Below are 20,680 nucleotides of genomic sequence, written 5' to 3'. Positions count from 1 at the left end.
TGTATAAGAGACAGAGAGAGAGAGAGAGAGAGAGAGAGAGAGAGAGAGAGAGAGAGATCCTTTATTCAAACCTGCAAAGAAAGGTCCAAAATAGTTTGATTTTAAAAGTCACTACAAAGCCAAGGAAATTTTGGACACTTCTGTGACAATTCAAATTAAATAGCCACTATAACACAATTAACTCCCCAAAAAGGATTTACAGATTGAGCTGAAATCTCACTGAGCAGATAGTTTGAGGTCAGCAGGAAACCTAATCATTTTTACCTAGTGTCCTGAAGTGGGGCAAGTTTGAAATAGATAAATGTGATAATGAATTACTGTTGAAAGACTGAAGGCAGCACTAGCTCCTTTTTTATGAGAATGTGAAAATTTGACAGTTTATCCACTGTATTTTTCCCCAATATGGTTAGAGGATATTTAGCCAGGGAACCATATAATGGGCCTGGCTTTAGAAACCCTTGGATAAATCGAAGACTTAGCAAAAACCTTAATAACTCCCAGGAGACCTAAGAAAGTCTCATTTCCAACGTTACAAAGGCAAGGGGGAATAATGTCAAAGATGTCTCTTCTAGTTCTGGAGGTTCATGTTACTTAATTCCTATGGGAATTAACTGTAATAAAGAATGAGACTTAGAAAGAATATTTTCCAAGTGTATTAAATACAGCTACTATCCCTGCTTCACTTTAGTATAAGGCAATCTTTCCTTTCAATTTTGGTATTTCATAAACTTGATGAAGGCCTAACTTGAGAAGAAATCAGTGGTTAGACAATTTTGTTTCTTTGATAGTTATGCCAAAAAATGAAAGTAATATTCTAATTCTGGAGTAGAAGAAAGTCAGTCATTCATTTATTCCTTCAGGATTCATTTAGCACTCACTCTTTGTCCAGCAAAATTAAAAAGGTTCTGATCACTATCAAAGTAATTGAGGGGAAAAAAGTATAGTAGGATATTAAAAAAATACTGGCTTTGGAGTTAGAAGATCTGAATTAATTTTAATTTGCCTTCGTTACTATATACAAGACTTTTGGTGAATCACTTAATATAACTGTCTTTTTTCCCATTGGTAAAGTGAGAAGAGGACTAGAGAATCCTTAGGGTTTCTTTTAGCTCCATGTTCCTATGAGTTTTAACTTCTAAGTGATGTAGGCGATGATTATATTATATAATTGTAGGGATTCTGAGATTTATTTACATATTATTGATAGTTGCATTGGTGTGGTCCTTTCAGATCTACATCCCAAAACATGTCCTCATCAACTCAAGTGTTCAAGCAGTTGTTTTCTTCTGTTTCCACTCCTGTAGTTCTTCCTCTGAATGTGGGTAGCATTCTTTACCATAAATAACCTCAGAATTGTCCTGGGTCATTGCATTGCTGCTAGTACAGATGTCCATTACATTCGATTTTACCACAGTGTATCAGTCTCTGTCTACAATGTTCTTCTGGCTCTGCTCCTTTCCCTCTGCATCAGTTCCTGGAGGTCTTTCCAGTTCACCTAGAATTCCTCTAGTTTATTATTCCTTTGAGCACAATAGTATTCCATCACCAATATATAACACAATTTCTTCTGAAAATCCCCATTTGAAGGGCATATACTCGCTTTCCAGGTTTTTGCATCACAAAGAGCACAGCTTTAAATATTTTTGTACAAGTCTATTTATCTATGATCTCTTTGGGGGTACAAATACAGCAATGGTATGGCTGGATCAAAGGGCAAGCATTCTTTTATCGCCCTTTGGGAATAATTCCAAATTGCCATCCAGAATGGTTGGATCAGTTCACAACTCCACCAGCAGTGCATTAATGTCCCAAGTTTGCCACAACCCTTCCAACATTCATTACTCTTCCTGTTATCATTTTAGCCAATCTGTTAGGTGTGAGGTGATACCTCAGAGTTGTTTTGAGTTGCATTTCCCTAATTATTAGAGATTTAGAACACTTTCTCATGTGCTTATTGATAGTTTTCATTTCGTTATCTGAAAATTGTCTATTCATGTCATTTGCCCATTTATGAATTGGGGAATGGCTTGCTTTTTTATACAATTGATTTAACTCCTTGTATATTTGAGTAATTAGACCTCGGTCAGAGTTTTTTCTTATAAAGATTTTTTTCCCAGTTTGTTGTTTTTCTTATGAATTTGGTTGCATTGTTCTCGTTTGTACAAAACCTTTTTAATTTAATATAATCAAAATTATTTATTTTACATTTTGTAATTTTTTCTAACTCTTGCTTTGTTTTAAAATATTTCCTAGACCTGAGATCTGACAAGTATACTCTTCTGTGTTCACTTAATTTACTTACAGTTTCCTTCTTTATATTCAAGTCTTTAACCCATTCTGAATTTATCTTGGTGTAGGGTGTGAGATGTTGATCTAAACATAATATCTCCCATATTGTTTTCCAATTTTCCCAGCAGTTTTTGTCAAATAGTGGATTCATGTCCCAAAAGTTGGGCTCCTTGGGTTTGCTGACATCATTTACCCCAAGTCTATTCCACTGATCCTCCCTTTTGTCTCTTAGTCAGTACCATATTGTTTTGATGACCACTGATATATAGTAAATTTTAATATCTGGTACTGCTAGGCCACCTTCATTCATGTTTTTTTCATTATTTCCATTGATATTCTTGATCTTTTGTTCTTCCAAATAAACTTTGTTATAGTTTTTTTCTAATGCAGTAAAAAAGTTCTTTGGTAGTTTGATAGGTATGGCACTAAATAAGTAAATTAATTTGGGTAGAATGGTCATTTCTATTATGTTACTTCTTCCTACCCATGAGCAATCAATGATTTTCCAATTGTTTAGATCTACTTTTAATTGTTTGGAAGTGTTTTGTAGTCGTGTTTGTATAATTCCTGTTTGTTTTGGTAGATGGATTCCTAAGTATTTTATATTGTCTAGGGTGATTTTAAATGGTGTTTCTCTTTCTACATCTTGCTGCTGTGATATGTTGGAAATATATAGAAGTGTTGATGATTTATGTGCATTTATTTTGTATCCTGCAAATGTGCTAAAGTTGTTGATTATTTCTACTAGCTTTTTAGTTGATTCTCTAGGATTTTTTAAGTAGACCATCATATCATCTGCAAAGATTGGTAGCTTAGTCTCCTCATTGCCTATTTTAATACCTTCAATTTCCTTTTCTTCTCTAATTGCTACTGCTAGTGTTTCTAGTACAATGTTAAATAATAAAGGTGATAATAAGCATCCTTGTTTCACACCTGATCTTACTAGGAAGGCTTCTAATTTATCCCCATTACATATGATGCTTGTTGATGGTTTTAGGTATATACTGTTTATTATTTTTAGGAAAGGACCTTCTATTCCTATACTTTCTAGTGTTTTCAGTAGGAATGGTTGTTGTATTTTGTCAAAGGCTTTTGCAGTATCTATTGAGATAATCATGTGGGTTTTGTTGCTTTGCTTGTTGATATCGTAAATTATGTGAATGGTTTTCCTAATGTTGAACCATCCTTGCATTCCTGGCATAAATCTCACCTGATCATGATGGATAACCCTCTTGATCACTTGCTGGAGTCTTTTTGCTGGTATTCTATTTAAGATTTTTGCATCTATGTTCATTAAGGAGATTGTTCTGTAGTTTTCTTTTTCTGTTTTTGATCTACCTGGCTTTGGAATCAGTACCATATTTGTGTTATAAAAGGAATTTGGTAGGACACCTTCTTTGCTTATTATATCAATTAATTTGTATAGTATTGGGATTAATTTTTCTTTGAATGTTTGATAGAATTCACTTGTGAATCCAAGAGGCCCTGGACTTTTTTTCTTAGGGTATTCTTTGATGGCTTGTCAATTTATTTTTCTGATGCTGGATTATTTAAGTGTTCTGTTTCTTCTGCTATTAATCTAGGCAATTTATATTTTTGTAAATATTCATCCATATCACCTAGATTGCTATATTTATTGCCATATAATTGTGCAAAATAGTTTTTAATGATTGCCTTAATTTCCTCTTCATTAGAGGTAAGGTGTCCCTTTTCATCTTTGATACTGTTAATTTGATTTTCTTCTTTCCTTTTTAAATTAGATTTACCAGTACTTTGTCTATTTTATCTGTTTTTTCAAAATACCAGCTTCTAGTGTTATTTATTTATTCAATAGTTCTTTTACTTTTGATTTTATTAATTTCTCCTTTGATTTTTAGTATTTGTAATTTAGTTTTCATCTGAGGATTTTTAATTTGTTCACTTTCTAGTTTTTTAAGTTGCATGCCCAATTCATTAAACTCTGCCCTCCCTAATTTGTTAATATATGCACTCAGTGATATAAATTTTCCCTTTAGAACTGCTTTGGCTGGATCCCATAGGTTTGGGTAAGATGTCTCATCTTTGCCATTGTCTTCAATCAAATTATTAATTGTTTCTGTGATTTGTTCTTTCACTAAATTATTTTGGAGAATCATATTATTTAATTTCCAATTAGTTTTGGTTTGCCTCTCCATTTATACTTAGTAATAACTATTTTTATTTCATAATGATCTGAGAAGGTTACATTCATTATTTCTGTTTTTTTTGCATTTGTTTACCATGTTTCTATGCCCTATTACATGGTCCATCTTTGTGAATGTTCCATGTGCTGATGAAAAGAAGGTGTATTCCTTTTTGTCCCTATTTATTTTTCTCTATATATCTATTAACTAATTTTTAGGGTTTAATTCACCTCTCTTATCTCTTTCTTATTCATTTTTGGGTGTGATTTATCTAGATCTGATAGGGGAAGGTTGAGGTCCCCCACTAGTATGGTTTTGCTATCTATTTCATCCTTGAGCTCCCCTAGCTTCTCCTTTAGAAATTTGGAAGCTATACTGTTTTGTGAATACATATTGAGTACTGATATTTCTTCATTGTTTATAATGCCTTTTATTAGGATGTAGTTACCTTCCCTATCTCTTTTAACTTTTTCTATTTTTACTTTCGCTCTGTGAGAGATAATGATAGCAACCCCTACCTTCTTTTTTTCATTTGAAGCCCAAGAGATTTTGCTCCATCCTCTCATTTTCACTCTATGTATGTCTGTCTCATGTGTGTTTCTTGTAGACAACATATGGTAGGATTTTGGTTTCTAATCCACTCTGCTATTTGCTTCTGTTTTATGGGTGAATTCATCCCATTCACATTCAGAGTTATAATTATAAACTGTGCATTCCCAGACATTTTGATTCTCTCTCCTATTCATGTCCTTTCTTCTTTCACTTTTTCCTTCTATACCAGTGTTTTGTTTTTAATCAGTTCCATATAGTCCCCTCCCTTTTTGTACTTCCCTTTCTCCCCCCTCCCTTATTATTCCCCTCTTATTGTTCTTTAAAGCTATGCTGCACTTCCCCCCAAGCCCTCTCCCTCCCTAGTATTGCTTCCCTCCCCACCAGTCTGTTTGTTAACCTTCTACTTCTCTATAGGGCATGAATCAATTCTTTGCCCCAATGGATCTAATTGTTCCTCTCTCTTTTAGTTGATTTCAATGCACTTAAGTATTGAATATTTCCTCTCTCTAACCCCTTTACCCTTACAGTATATTGTTATTTTTCCCTGTTGGTCCCAAGAGCTTTTTTATGGAATATAAATTGATTCCTTTCTGTTTTTTCCCTATATTTCTTAATATTACCTCCTTTCCCCCCTAGTTTTGTATATATTTATAAATACATACATATGCGTTTGTATATATATATAACTTGAAATTTCATTCTATACAGTTTGTCCCTGTTCCCTCTATATAGATTTCTTATGGTTGCCCTGTTGGTAATAACAATTTTTTAATATTTGCCAATACATCTTCTCTTCTTCTTGGAATACAAATTGATTAAACTTGTTGTGTCCCTTAAAGAAAAGAATTTTTTCTCCTCCCCCCATTCTCTTAATTACCTTATGTTGATTTTCTTTAGTTCTGGGTTTGGGTAGCAAACTCTCTGTTTAAGTTCAGTTATTTCTTGACAAATGCTTGGAAGTCCTTAATTTTATTGAATGACCATACTTTCCCCTGCAATAATATAGTTAGTTTTGCTGGATAGTTGATTCTTGGTTGTAGATCTAGTTCTTTTGCTTTCTGGAATATTGTGTTCCATGCCTTCTGGTCCTTCAATATAGTTGCAGCCAGATCCTGTGTTATCCTAACTGTGGTTCCCTGATATCTGAATGACTTCTTTTTGGCAGCTTGTAATATTTCTTCCTTGTTCTGGTAGTTTTTGAATTTGGCTATAATGTTCCTGGAAGTTGTCAGTTGTGGATTAAGTTTAGGAAGTGATCTTGGATTCTTTCAATTTCCAGTTTTCCCTCTTGTTCAAGAACTTCTGGGCAATTTTCTCTGATAATTTCTTATATGATGCTATCTAAACTTTTTATTTTATCATGATGTTCTGGTAAACCAATAATTCTTAAGTTGTCTCTTCTAGCTCTGTTCTCCAGATCTTTGGTTGAATCAATGAGGTGTTTCATATTTTCCTCAAATATTTCATTTTTTAAATTTTGTTTAATATACTCTTGCTGCCTTGTGAAGTCATTTGCTTCTAGTTTTTGAGTTCCGTTTTTTTAAAGACTGAATTTCATCCCTGGCTTTTTGGTCATCCTTCTTCTTATGGTCTGATTTTCTTTGTAGATCATCTTTTGCCTTCTTTGCTTCATTTTCAAGCTGGCCAATTCTGGCTTTTAAGACTTTATTTCCTGTATTAGCTCATGTATTTCCTTTTTCAAATTGTCTTCAGCCTCTCTAGCCTCTCTTGATTGCTTTTTGAGTTCCTGAAGTTCTTGAGTTAATTGAATTTTGAGATCTTTAAAAGCCTGTGTCCAGTTCACTGGAACTATTTCCTCTTCTTCTATTTCTATTTCATTTGCTCTCTTTTCACTTCCTTGAAAGAAGGTGTCATTGTCATTTCTTTTCTCTTTTTTTGTTGCTTACTCATGTTTTTTCCCTTCCTTGTTCTGCTAGTTTGAGCAGATGTATTTAATGATTTTTGATGAAAGATCAGCTGGAAATGGAGGTTTGCAGTTACTTTCTCTGCCCTCTGAAGACTTCTTGTCTGTTCAATTGTTGGGATTAATCCTCTATTGATTGGATTATCCTTATGCCTTTATCTGCCCTGAGGTTAAAACCTTGAGGGGAGGGAAAAACAAACAAACAGGAAAAAACAAACAAAAAAAACATGGGGTGACAAGAAGGATTGCTGAACTGTGCTCTCCAGCAGTGGGGTCCCCCTGTGCTGTCTGCTGTGTTTGATCTGATTTTCTTTCCTCTCGAAGCCCTATGTTCTCTATCTAAATATGAGGAAGGCAACCTCTTTGTGGTCTGGGGTTTGGCTCTCTCTAAGCCACCTTCTTCCGAGCATTTTTGTTGTGTTTTTCTGATTTCCCCCTCCAGTAACCTCTCCAGTGCCTATGTTTAACTCCCTGAGTCCAGTGCCAACAAGGCCCTCTCTCTGGTCTGCATGTCCATCTGCCCTGAGATTTCCCAGGCTGTTGGAGACTCCACACAGCATGTGGGGGAGGAGTCCTGGGATTCTCCTTCTATACCCTCTGACTCGACAGTTTAAGAATTGAAGCCTTTTTCTTGGTGTACCTCTTTAGTTGTGTTGCAGTAGGGTTCCCCATGCTCTGTTCTGTTATTAGATTTGGTCCTCTTTCTTTTTGAAGCACATTGTTTTCTATCTTGGTGTTTAAGGGTGTGGAGGTTTTAAGATTCACTCCGTCTAAGCTGCCATCTTCCCAGCACTCCCCATCTCACTAATTTTTGCTATTCTATTGACCAAGAGTTTCTTATCTTAAATTTCAAAACTTGATCCCTTTTAGTCACCAAACATTTATGAAGTGCTTTTTAATAATAGGCATAATGTAAAGTTAAATTGTATAGTGTGAAAATAAAGTATTCCAGGACAATTAGGAGGCACACTGATTGGAGAGACAGACTTGGATTTGTGAGGACCTGGGTTCAAATCTTATCTCAGTCAGTTGCATGCTACTTGATCCTAGGTAAGTCACCTAATCCCATTTGCCTTATTCTTATACCTCTTCTGCCTTAAAATGAATACTTAGCATCAATTCTAAGACAGAAGGTAAGGCTTTAAAAAATAAAGTGCTCTCTATACTCAAGAATTTTATCTTATAAATGGAAAAATGTTTATGTATATATGTGTGTATTTGTGTATGTATATTTTATGTATGTATATATAAAAATGATTCCAATACAATTTTTGGGGAAGACATTGATACTGAAGGGAATCAAGAAAAAATATTTTGGAGTAAATACAATTTCAGATAGGTTTTTAAGAAAACTATATATTTTAAGAAGTGAAGTTTATTTCAGTTCACTTAGAATGAATATCAAATAGTAAAATGTCATATATTAAAACAACCAAACAAAACAAAGTACCCTGAAGACAATAAAATTTTAATTCAGTCATTGTGATTGTAGGTTTTCATATAAGAAAATCCTATTTGATGTCTATGGTTTGATTTTCTCTTATTGATCTATCTCACCAAGTTCTTGTCTGAAGAAGAACACTTATATTTCATTATTAGAAGAAATACCTCTCTACCTCCTCTGGCCATCATATCAGAGATAATATATACCAATATGAATTTCTAGTTTTCAAATTAACTTATCTACACTCAGTGTTTATTTTAGAATGCATGCAATTTGTTTTTCCCCTCTTTAATGTAACGTGTAACTTTGAGCTATAGAGACATATTGCCCATACCTTTAAAAGTAGATAAGTACTTTTTTTTCTTTAGGTTATTTTAAATATATGTTTCAGGGAAAATGATAAACTTCTGGAACTCTGGCTGTTGTTGACTTTTACTTGTAAAAAAGAATGATTCTTCCTATTCTTCTTCAAAGGGACCAGAGAGAGTATACTCCTATTTACAAATGAAAAACACCAGAGGGTAGCATTTATTTATTTTCTACCATACACCTGTTGTTACCAACAGTTACCAACAGTGAATAATAGTGGAGACTCCCTGTAGGGGGCTTGACTTTTCAGGCTCAGAATGTGTTTTCTTTGTATAATCTCATGCATGTAATTTCAGTGCAAAAGAATAGAAATAAATACTGAGAGAGAAAAATAATGCAAAATGGACATTACTTCCCATGTCCACAGAGAATACTATCTTAAGGAACTCGTAGGAGAACACATAAAGGACATGATCTTTCTGAAATAATTTTTGCAAAATTATTTTCATTGGAAGGATCATGGCATGATTGATCTGACCTAGCAGTGTTTCTAAAATATGTTGATATCTGATTGATTAATGGGAAAACATACTAAAATAAGTGACAATTAAAAGAGAATAGGCTCCATAGTCTGGAGAATTTTTCATTTGGGAAGAAATGAACAATTTAAAACTACCACATCTGTTGCTACTTAAAAAAATTATTCCATTCATGTTTTACAGGATACTTCATTCATTTAAGAAAATACATATGGAGAAGGGTTGTTGGTTCTGTCTACTTTGAAGGAACTTTATGAAGAAGAAATTAAATAACATATGTGAAAATGCTTAAGAAAATTAAAACACACACACACACACACACACACACACACACACACACACACTATGCCAAAATAGCATAGTGATTGGAGAGGGAATGTATTGAAAAGAGTGTATAAATATTAGTCATGAGAAATGGTTTTGTGTCTATATATTGTCTTTTTTAAATTTTATCTTTATTATATTCCAGTAAGAAACTGAAACACAAGTTTTACAAAGTTAAATGATTCATATTGTTTCTCCTCCTCTTCTCTCCCCCCTACCAAAGTTGACAAGCAATTCCACTGGTTTATACATGTATTATCACTCAAATCCTATTTCCATATTATTCATTTTTATTAGAATAATCTTATAAAACCAAAATCTCATATCATATACTTAAATAAGCCTGTAATTAATCATGTTTTCTTCTGAATTTCTACTCCAATATTTCTTTCTCTAGATCTGGAAAGCATTCCTTTTTATATGTCCCTCAGAATTGTTCTGGATAATTGCATTGCTATTAGTAGCAAAGTTTACTACACATGAACATCTGAAAGTGTTTCAGTAACTGAGTATAATGTTCTCCTGATTCTGCTTATTTCACTCCATATCAGTTGATGTAGGACCTTTCAGATCTTTCTCAAATCTTCCTGTTCTTCATTCCTTATAGCACAATACTATTACATCATAATCATATGCCACAATTTGTTCAGCCATTCTTCATTTGGGGAATTCCCTTCAGTTTCTAATTCTTTGCCACCACAAAAGCATAGGTATAAATATATTTTGTATAAACATGTTTTTTGCATTTCTCCTTATCTGTTCAGGATACAGACCTAATAGTGATATTGCTGAATCAAAAGATATGCATTATTTTAAAGTCTTTTGGGCATAATTCCAAATTGCCCTCCAGAAGGGTTGGATCAATTCACAAGTTCACCAGCAATGTATTAATATCCCAATTCTGCCACATCCCCTCCAACATTTATTTTTTCCCTTGCTATCATATTGGTGAATTTGTTAGGTGTAACGGAGTTGTTTGATTTCCATTTCTCTAATCAAGAGGGATTTAGAAAAAAAATTTTATATAATTATTGACAGTTTCAGATATATTCAGATGATTTCTTCATCTGAAAACTGTCTATTAATATCATATGATCATTTATCAATTGGGGAATGACTCGGTTTCTTATAAATTTGACTTGATTGTTTATATATTTTAGAAATTAGACTTTTAACAGAGATATATGTTATAAATTTTTCACAGTTTCACAGTTTGTTGCTTCCTTCTAATCCTGGATGCTTTGGTTTTATTTGAAAAAAACATTTTTAATTTAATATAATCAAATTTTTCATTTTACATCTTGTAATGTTCTCTATCTGTTGTTTGGTCTTAAATTCCTCCCTTCTCCATAGGTTTGACAGGTGAACTATTCAAAGTTTACCAAATTTACTTATCACCCTTTAAATCATATACTCATTTTGACCTTATCTTAGTATAGGTTGTGAAATATTAATTTAAACCTAATTTTTGCCATACTATTTTCTAATTTTTTAGCAGTTTTTGCAAATCATGAGTTCTCATCACAAAAGCTGTGATCTTTGGGTTTACCAGACACTAAATTACTGAAATCACTTACCTCTACTCTATTCCATTGATCCACCATTCTATTTCTTAGTCAATACCAGATTGTTTTGATGATACTGCTTTATGGAACAGTTTAAGATCTGGTACTGTTAGGCCACCATGTATCACATTATCTTTCATTACTTCCCTTGATATTCTTAACCATTTGTTCTTCCAGCTGAATTTTGTTATTATATTTTCTAGTTTTATAAAATAGTTTTTTTGTTAGTTTGATAGGTAGGGCATTGAATAAATGAATCAATTTAAATAGGATTATCATTTTTATTATATTTGCTTGGCCATGTATTATTTGGAATTTTGGGGGCTCCATTGAGAGTTATTTGGGGCTCATTTGAGTTTTAAATATTTAGGTATATGACAAACTTCCTGTGTACATTTAGCAGACTTTGAAACTACATTTTCCATGATTCAACAGGTTTCTGGTTCTGATGTGATTGACCTGAGCTAATGTAAAATGTAGCTTAAATTGAGAGGTCGGGATTGAGACTTCCTCTTTGGTTACCTGCACTCTTTGTTTATGAGAGAAGGTACAGCGGGAAATTTGAACTAGATCTTAGCAGGCATGTGGTTCATTATTTTACCAACATGGCCATAATTAAAATATTACTTTTCCTTTTACTCTCAGTCTATATTTTTTATAATCATTATAGCCAGCCCATGAACAATTGATGTTTTTTTCCAATTATTTAGGTCTACATTTATTTGTGTGAAAAGTGTTTTCTAATTGTGTTGCATAATTCCCTGTTTGTCTTGGCAGATAGATTCCCAAATATATCATATTGTCTAGAGTGATTTTAAATGGAGTTTCTCTTTCTAACTTGTTGCTGATTTTTGGTGGAATTATATAGAAATGCTAGTGAATTATGTGGACTAATTTTGTATCCTGAAACATTGTTGAAGTTATTCATTATTTCTACTAGCTTTTTTGTTGATTTTCTGATTAGGTTGTCCAACCTTTTTTTTTTATCATGCTTTCAGTTAGTCCAATAATTATGTCTCTCCTGGATCTGTTGTCTAGGTCAGTTATTTTTAATGAGGTATTTCATGTTGTGAGTGCATTGCAATGATACAGGACTATCCCAAGGGACTTTTGAGAAATAATGATATCCATATCTAGAGAAAGAACTGTGGGAATAGAAACAGAAGAAAAACATATGACTGATCATATGGTTCAATTGGGATATGATTGGGGTTTTGGCTTTAAAAGATCATTATATTGCAAATATGAATAATATGGAAAGGGGTTTTTAACAATGATATATGGATAACCCAGTGGATTTGCTTGTCAGCTCCGGGGTGGGGGAAGGAAAGCGGTGTAGGAAAATCATGAATCATGTAACCATGGAAAAATATTCTAAATTAATTAATTAATTAAAAAATACAAGACATACATTGGTTTGGACTGATACAGGCCCAGGCAGGAACTTGTAATAATGGGTGAGGGTTTGGGATATAGGATTGGATTGGATGTTATTTAGGCCAGTATCAGAAGAGTAACCTGGGTTCTGGGAAGGCCACCCAAACACAAGGCTGACAGAGTGAGACACTGAAATGACACACACACCCACCAAGATGACATATAAAAGTTGTTTAATTTTAATAAGGGAAATGTAATAAGGGCATTGAACAATTTAAACTAAAAGTTTCTACCTAAACCCCCAAGATCTAAATGTCTGTCACCAGGATACTTCATGGAATTAGCTACTCTGAGCTCACCTATCTATCTAGGGATGCAGACCCTAATATAAACATCCTACACTAACCCAAAACAATCCCCTTTTGGTGGCAATGGAGGTTGTTAGGTAGCTAGACAAGACAGACCCCAAGAAGAGGTTTGGGATCCAAAAGGACCCCAAATCAAATTCTTGCAAACAGATGGTTCAACTGTACAGGATCACTCAGGATGCTCAACAGATGTTTCAATCAGTTTACAAGGAAATAGGTAGGATGGAGAAGTCCAGACATACCCCACCTAGAAAGGAAGGTATCCAGTTCCTCTCCAGGTAAAGAGAGATTTAATCCCCAGCACAAGCTAGGTGACTCTCCCCAGTAGAATTCTAGAATTCTTTAGTCTGCTTTCCCATGCCTTTTCCCTCTGCACACACACTTAACTTTACTTACAACAGCCCTCCCCCTTGCACAAAACCAAAATAGTGTTGAAAACAACATTTTGGCATTAGTGCACCAACAAACTTATATCCCACTTAAACTAAATGCTTACCCGAAGTAATAAACAGTCTACACTCACTTATCTTATTCTATCTAAAACTACCTTACTCTAGGTATTCAAACAAAGGAAAGGAGAAGGGAAAATTATACAATGAATAGTTAAAAAGTTCAAAATACAAAGCAAACATATGCAAAAGCAAAATACATCAAAATAGAAATGCAAACACAAAACTTCATAGAAAACATTAAAGTCATAAAAAATCTACTCATAAATTAATACAGAAAAATTCTAATATTATTGTAATGCATAAATAGAAAAGAGAAACTTTTGAAAAAGTGCAATAAACACATTGCATAAACTTTTCCAAAAAAAAACTAATCCAGCAAGCTTACTTATGCAAAATACATTCAAAATTAGATTAAAATTCAACACAATCTTATTCTAAATTAAATTTTATTCTTATAACACAAAACTGAACTTTTACATGGAACTGTGTATTTAACTATCCTATGTAAAAAACTTAATCAGTAACAAATATTAATTATATACCAAATTTTTCATATATACATATTATAATAAATACATATACACATGCATGCTATACATATACTCTCAATATTTACATATGTTACATATATACATTCACTATAATAAAAGTTTATCAACTAACACATACTATTTGCATATATTTACATATCTATGGTTGTGTGATATGTAATATGTAATATTGGATGCATGTTGTCATGTATGTTGCAATGTATTTTATAATATATTTCAGTACCCTACCTTATGTTATTAACCCTAAACTCTAAACTATTGAACTATGGCCCTATCATAATGAGATCTCTTCAAACTAACCCTATCTACCTATTCAATTGCTATTCTAAGCTATCTAAAGTCTAACCAGAATCTATTTACTTAAATGAACACTTTTATAGGCAAAATTTTTCACATATACCACATCACCTGGTTGAAAATTATGGAGAGAATAATCAAATGGACCAGATTGGATCAATACTCCCATATCATGCAGTTCTCTAAGCCCTTGTTGTAAAGCACTTAAATATGAAGCAATTTGCCAATCTCCCCTGAAGAGAAATGTATAAAAACAGCCTTACATGCTTTTGCTTGCAATGGACCATGTTCAAAGAGTGTGGTACATGCAAATCTTCTCTTCATCTTGTATGCATTATAATGGAGGATTACCAGGAAGTTAACTAAATTATCTGTGGGTTTGCAATCGGGTGAGGGAGATAGGAATGACAGATGGACAGGACCAAACAATGTTGGGAGACCAGGTTTAACTATTAGGAGGTAACTGTTAATAGAAAATGGCAGTTAGTCCCCAACAGTCACTCAGCCCACCTAGGCAAAGGCCTATGGAACCAGCAGGAAAAAGGCAAAGGTTTATAACAGTTTAATTCAGGGAAACAATAATGAAGGATGGGAATAAAGGATTCTACTCTTACAAGCTAAGGGCAAATCACAGGTTCAAGAGAGGGACTTATCTACAACTAATCTAAGACCTAAGCCAGACAAGGCCCAGAGACTAACAGTACTGGGGTAGGAATCCTCACAATAGAGTCCAGAGATGTTTTCAGGATGCCAGGAACTAAGTCCTCTAGAACTGATGGTCCAAAGTAGCCCAGTAGGGAGAGGAGGTCTGCAAGATGTCCACCAGATCGCAGATCACTCCCTACTCAGTGCTATCATGAAGGATAGAGGTCCTCTGCTTCCAACCTTCACCACACTCCAGGATCCCAGGGAATCAGGGTGCAACTGCACTAGCTCTGAGATCTACCAAGGAATCAGTTACTGCTTGTCCCAACCACCATGTAGGCCTTCTCAGAGAGTAAGAGCCACTTCCTGCTTTCCCATTCCATGTGGAATTCTCCAGCCCTTCCTGTTAGGTCTAATACTAATACTAAGCTAATAACTAAATAATAATCTTCCTCACAATAGCAGGAAAAACAAAGTTATGGGAAGAACATCTGGCCATTTTAGATAAGTTTCAGCACAAATTTTCCCCAACATAGTCTTGAGTTCCCTATTCAAATGTTCCATTTCACCCAAGCTTTGTGGATAATAAGGAACGTGAAACTTAGATGTTATTCCTAGATTCTCAAAGACTCTTTTCAGAACATCTCAAGTAAAATGAGATCCTTTATAAGAATCTATGGCAATTGGAATACCAAACCTAGGAAAAATTTCTCTAAGCAACACTCTCAGCACAAAGCTAACTATATTTGTAGTAGATGGAAATACTTCAGGCCACTTCATTAACCTATCAACAATTAAAAAAACAAAAGTTGTATTTTCCACCTTTTGGTGCTCATATATAATCAATTTGCAAACTCTTGAATGGGCAATATGTCAAAGGTCTACCACCTAACCCTTTCTTTATGAATGCAACTTGATTGAATTTTTGGCAAACAGAAATACTACTACAGATCCTTTTTGAAACAGTACTTATTCCTGGTGCTACCAATTGTCTTTTTATAGAATCCACTACAGCTTGTACACCAAAATGACCCTTTGTATGAATGGATATGGATGTTGACTTGGGCTCAGAATCTGATACAGTAGATGTTGGGTGGGGGAGGTGGGGCATGCTCTTGGATTTCTCCTTACTCCTCACTGTATCCTAGCTTTTTTTAGTTTCATGCCCAATTCTTTTAGCATTTTTCTCTATGTCGTTGACATAAAATCTCAGTGATATAAATTCCCCCTTGATTACTGCTTTTGCTGTATCCCATAAATTTTGATATGTTGTCTCCTCATTGGCTTTCTTTTCAGTGAAATCAGTAATTGTTTCTATGATTTGTTCTTCAACCCACCAATTTCAAAGAATTAGATTATCTAATTTCCAATTAATTATAATTTGCTTCTTCATGAGCCCTTATTGAATATAGTTTATATACATTATGATCTGAAAAAAGTTACATTTATTATTTCTACTTTCCTACATTTGTTTGTGATGGTTTTATGCCTTAGTAGATGGTTAATTTTTGTATTTGTACCAAGTGCTGCTGAAAAATAGGTATATTCCCTTTTATTCCTCTTTAATTTTCTCCAATTATCTATTAAATCTAACTTCTCTAAAATTTCATACACTTCCATTACTACTTTCCTATTTTTTTTTTATTTTATTGATGTGGTTCTGATAGGAGAAGTTTGAGGTTACCAATTAGCATAGTTTTATATCTTTTTCCATCTTAAGCTCCTTTAGGTTCTCCTTTAAAAATCTGGATCCTATACCATTTTGTGCATATATGTTGAATACTGATATTTCTTCATTTTCTGTGCTGCCTATTATCAAGATGTAATGATCTTTATTATCTCTTTTAATCAAATCTATTTTTGCTTTAGCTTTTTCTGAGATCATGATTGCAACTCCTGTCATCTTTTTCTCATTTTAAGCCCAATAGATATTGCTATAGTGTCTTCTCTTTACTCTGTGTGTCTACAAGCCTCAGATGTGTTACTTGTAAAAAATATAGTCTCGTTTTCAATCTATTCTATTATTCTATTCTTTTCTATTATTCTATTCTATTATTCACTTCTTTTTGATGAGTGAATTCATCCCATTTGCTTTCACAGTTATGATTAACATCTCTGTATTCCTCTCCATTTTGTTTTCCCCTTTTAATCCTGACCTTTCTCCTTTCACTCTTTCCCTCCACTCCACTTTAATTACTTCCTTCCTTTCCCCTCCTTTATATTACACCCCTTCTGACCACTTCCTTTATTATTCTCCTCCAACTTTTCTACAAGGTCTTTTAATCTACCCCCCCACACACATACACACAATTTCTCATTTCCTTATGTTTCTTTTCTCCCCTCAACCCCATTTCTTATTCTCCCACTTCTCTATGTGTTAGGATATGATTCTATATTTTGGTATATCTGACTAATTCCCTTTCTGAACCAATTCTAATGAGAATAAATTTATGTATTACCCATCACCTCCCTCATCCTCCCCTCCATTGTTATAGTATTCTCCCCCCAATCCCATGATTCTGTATATGATGTAATTTAGACCACTTTATTTCTCTTTTACAATTTTTCTTAGTTCAATCCTCTTTTACACCCTTAGTTTTTTTGACATATCATCCTAAACAACTTATTACCATACCCTTTATGTTTACTTCTTCTAACTACTATGATAATGATGACATTTTAAGAGTAATAGATATCATCTTCCCATAAAGGAATACAAATAATTTGACTCTATTGAAGCCCTAAACTATTTTCTTTTTCATAATTATGTTTCCTTTTCTTCTCTTGAATTCTGAATTTGGAAATCAAATTATCTAAGTCTGGTCTTTTCTTTAAGAATACCTGGAAATCTTCTATTTTATTAAATGATCATACTTTACCCTGAAAGAATATCATCAGATTGACAGGTAGTCAATTTTTGGTTGTAGACCTAGTTCCCTTGCCTTCCAGAATATCATATTCCAAGCTTTCCAGTCCATATATGTGAAAGCTACCAAATCCTGCTTAATCCTGTCTGAGGCTCCATGATATATGAAGTGTATCTTTCTCACTGCTTATTATATTTTCTTTTTGGCCTGGAAGTTCTTGAATTTGGCTATAACATTTTTGAGAGTTGTTATTTGGGGATTTATTGTAGGAAGTTATCTTTGGATTCCTTCAATGTCTATTTTACCCTCTTATTTAAGAATACCATAGCAGTTTACTTGTATAATTCCTTGTAATATTATATCTAGCCTTTTTTGTGGTCATGATTTGCATGTAATCCAATAATTCTTATATTGTCTCTCCTGGATATATTTTATGTCATTTTGTTTTTGTTTCCAAAGAGATATTTCATGTTTTCTTCTATTTTTTTAAATTCTTTTGATTTTGTTTTATTTTTTCCTGATGTCTTATGAAGTCATTAGCTTTTATTTGCCCAATTCTAATTTTTAAAGAATGAAATTCTTTTGATCCTTCTTTTCCCTTTGGCCCATTCATCTGGTCATGGAACTCTTTCCTGCATTGTATTTTTATGCTTCTTTTTCCTGTTGACAAATTTTGCTTTTTTCACTGTTATTTCCTTTTCTCCCATTTTTCTTCTCCCTGTCTTACTTAAATTTTGAATTCCATTTTTAAGTTCTTCCAGAACCTGAGACCAATTCCCATTTTAAAAAAGTTGCTTTAACTTGTTTGGATCCCATCATCCTCTGTTGGTTCTGCTCTTTGCTCTTTTTCCCCATAGAAGTTTTCAAGTGTTACATACATTTTTTGTTGTTTGCTCATTTTACCAACCTTTTGGTCTTTTGGGAATTCTATAAGGTACTTTTCAATTCTCTTTCCTCTGTAGGCTTACAGTATTAGGCAGTGTGAATTAATGTGCTAAGTCTTCAATGCAGCCAGCCTCTGTGTCTTAAGATTGTTGGCCAGATGGACTTTTGATTCTGGTCAAGGCCTGAAATTTCAAGGGGTTGTTCTGAGGTGCTTTTTTGCTGGTGTAACCCACATTCTGGGATCTTGAACTTTAGCCTACATCCTATTACAGAACATAGAGTGGTAGGTAGGGTGTGTGTGTGTTTGGCCAACACTCCTCTGGGTGTAGTTTTTCTTCTAGTTCCCCCTTATCCAGTGAAAATTGACTCTCTCTGCCTACCTTTAAATTTATGTTCACAGGGAGAGCCCCATGACTCCATTTTGCTTTTGGGTTTGAATTCCTATCTTTTTGAAGTGCTTTTTAAAGATTGGCATGGAAAGATAGAGTGATTTGGGCTTTTGCTGCTACTAAGTTTCCATCTTGACTTTGCCTCCAGTAGACTGAAATTTTCTTCTTAATTTATTTTATCCTTTCAACCAAATCCAGAGAAGTTCTATAAATTCAATTAAAAAAAGACCTGGAGCTTACAATGGCTCATATCATGAAAGGAATTAATTCTGATAGAGTATCTGAGGAACTTTGAACAAAGCTTCATAATACTGTACAAGAGGCTGCTGAATTTTTTTTCAAAGAAAAAGAAGAACAAGAAAGTAAAATGTATGTCTTCTCAGAATTTACCAATAGCACAGGAAAGAAGGAAAGGGAAAGATATACACAACTGAATATAAAATGACAGATAATAGCAAGGAAAGACAAGTTTCCTTAAATAAACAATGCAAAGAAATAAGAGATAAAAATAGAATGGAAACACAACTGATCTCTCCAAGAAAATTAGAGATAGGAAAGGAATATTTCAATCAAAAATGAGCATGATGAAAGATAAAAATGTTCAGGACTTAACAGAAGTTAAATAGAATAAAAAGAAGTGGAAAGAACATATATAACTATGCAAGAAAGAAAAATCTTAACTATGATAGTCTAGTATTGTTAGTGATATGGAACCACATGTTCAAGAGAATTAACTCAAGTACATCTTAGGAATCTTTACTAATAGTAAGGCTAGTGAAGGTGACAGAATTCCAGAGGAATTACTTACAACCTAAAAAGATGACGCAGTTAAAATGGCCCATTTAATATGCTAACAACTTGGAAAACTCAACAATGGCCACTGGATTAGAAAAGATCAGTTTACATTTCAACTTATAAAAAAGGGTAATGCAAATAATGTTCAAATTACAGAACAATTTCACTCACTTTATACAACAGCAAAGTTATGTTTAAAGTTTCTCAAGTGACTGAAAGGGCATTGATATCTGGGAGTGGAGCCAAGATGTCAGAGTGAACCAGAGCAGCTCTGTGCCACCATGAGAATCCTCTCTTACCAAGATTAAAATATCACCACAAAAAGAATACAGGAGTGAAAGAACCAATAAGAAGACAGAGTGAAACATCTTTCAAGAAAAGAAAAACCCAAAAGTTATACAGAGAACATTTGGGGCACTTAAGTGTACTGATGCAGCATGAAATGACCATTAAGTGTATACAATGTTCTCCTGATTCTGCTCATTTCAAAATATTGCCACAAAAAGAAAACAGAATTGAAAGAAATAACAAGGAGGTGGAATAAAACAATTTTTTAGAAAAGAAAAAATAACAAAAGGTAGGCAAAGAACATCTTGGGCACTTGACTGAGAGAAGAACAAAGACAGCAGGAGGCTATGGCATTGAGGGAAGAGCAAGTCAAGAGCAAGCCTCAACCTCTCACCCCACAGCTGCTGTCACAGGTTTAGAACCTAAGGCCAAGTCAATATTCAGATCCTGAGGTCCTACCTGGGCAAATAGTATTCCAACTTAACCCACACCCCTTGAAATTTAAAATCCGTGTAGAAGTCTGGAGTCACAGTTCAGAGCAGTCTGGGTTGATGTGGGCTGATCCTTATGGGCCCAGGGAGAACCCAGAAATCTCAGTCTGGGCTTGGTATGAGGACAAAATTCATACTTTGGGGTGAGAACACAGTTCACAAGCAGA

The sequence above is a fragment of the Gracilinanus agilis genome, chromosome 1 (assembly GCF_016433145.1).
Source record: "Gracilinanus agilis isolate LMUSP501 chromosome 1, AgileGrace, whole genome shotgun sequence".
Classification (NCBI taxonomy): Eukaryota; Metazoa; Chordata; class Mammalia; order Didelphimorphia; family Didelphidae; genus Gracilinanus; species Gracilinanus agilis.
The sequence above is the reverse complement of the archived record's forward strand: the minus strand, read 5'-3'. Positions refer to the sequence as shown.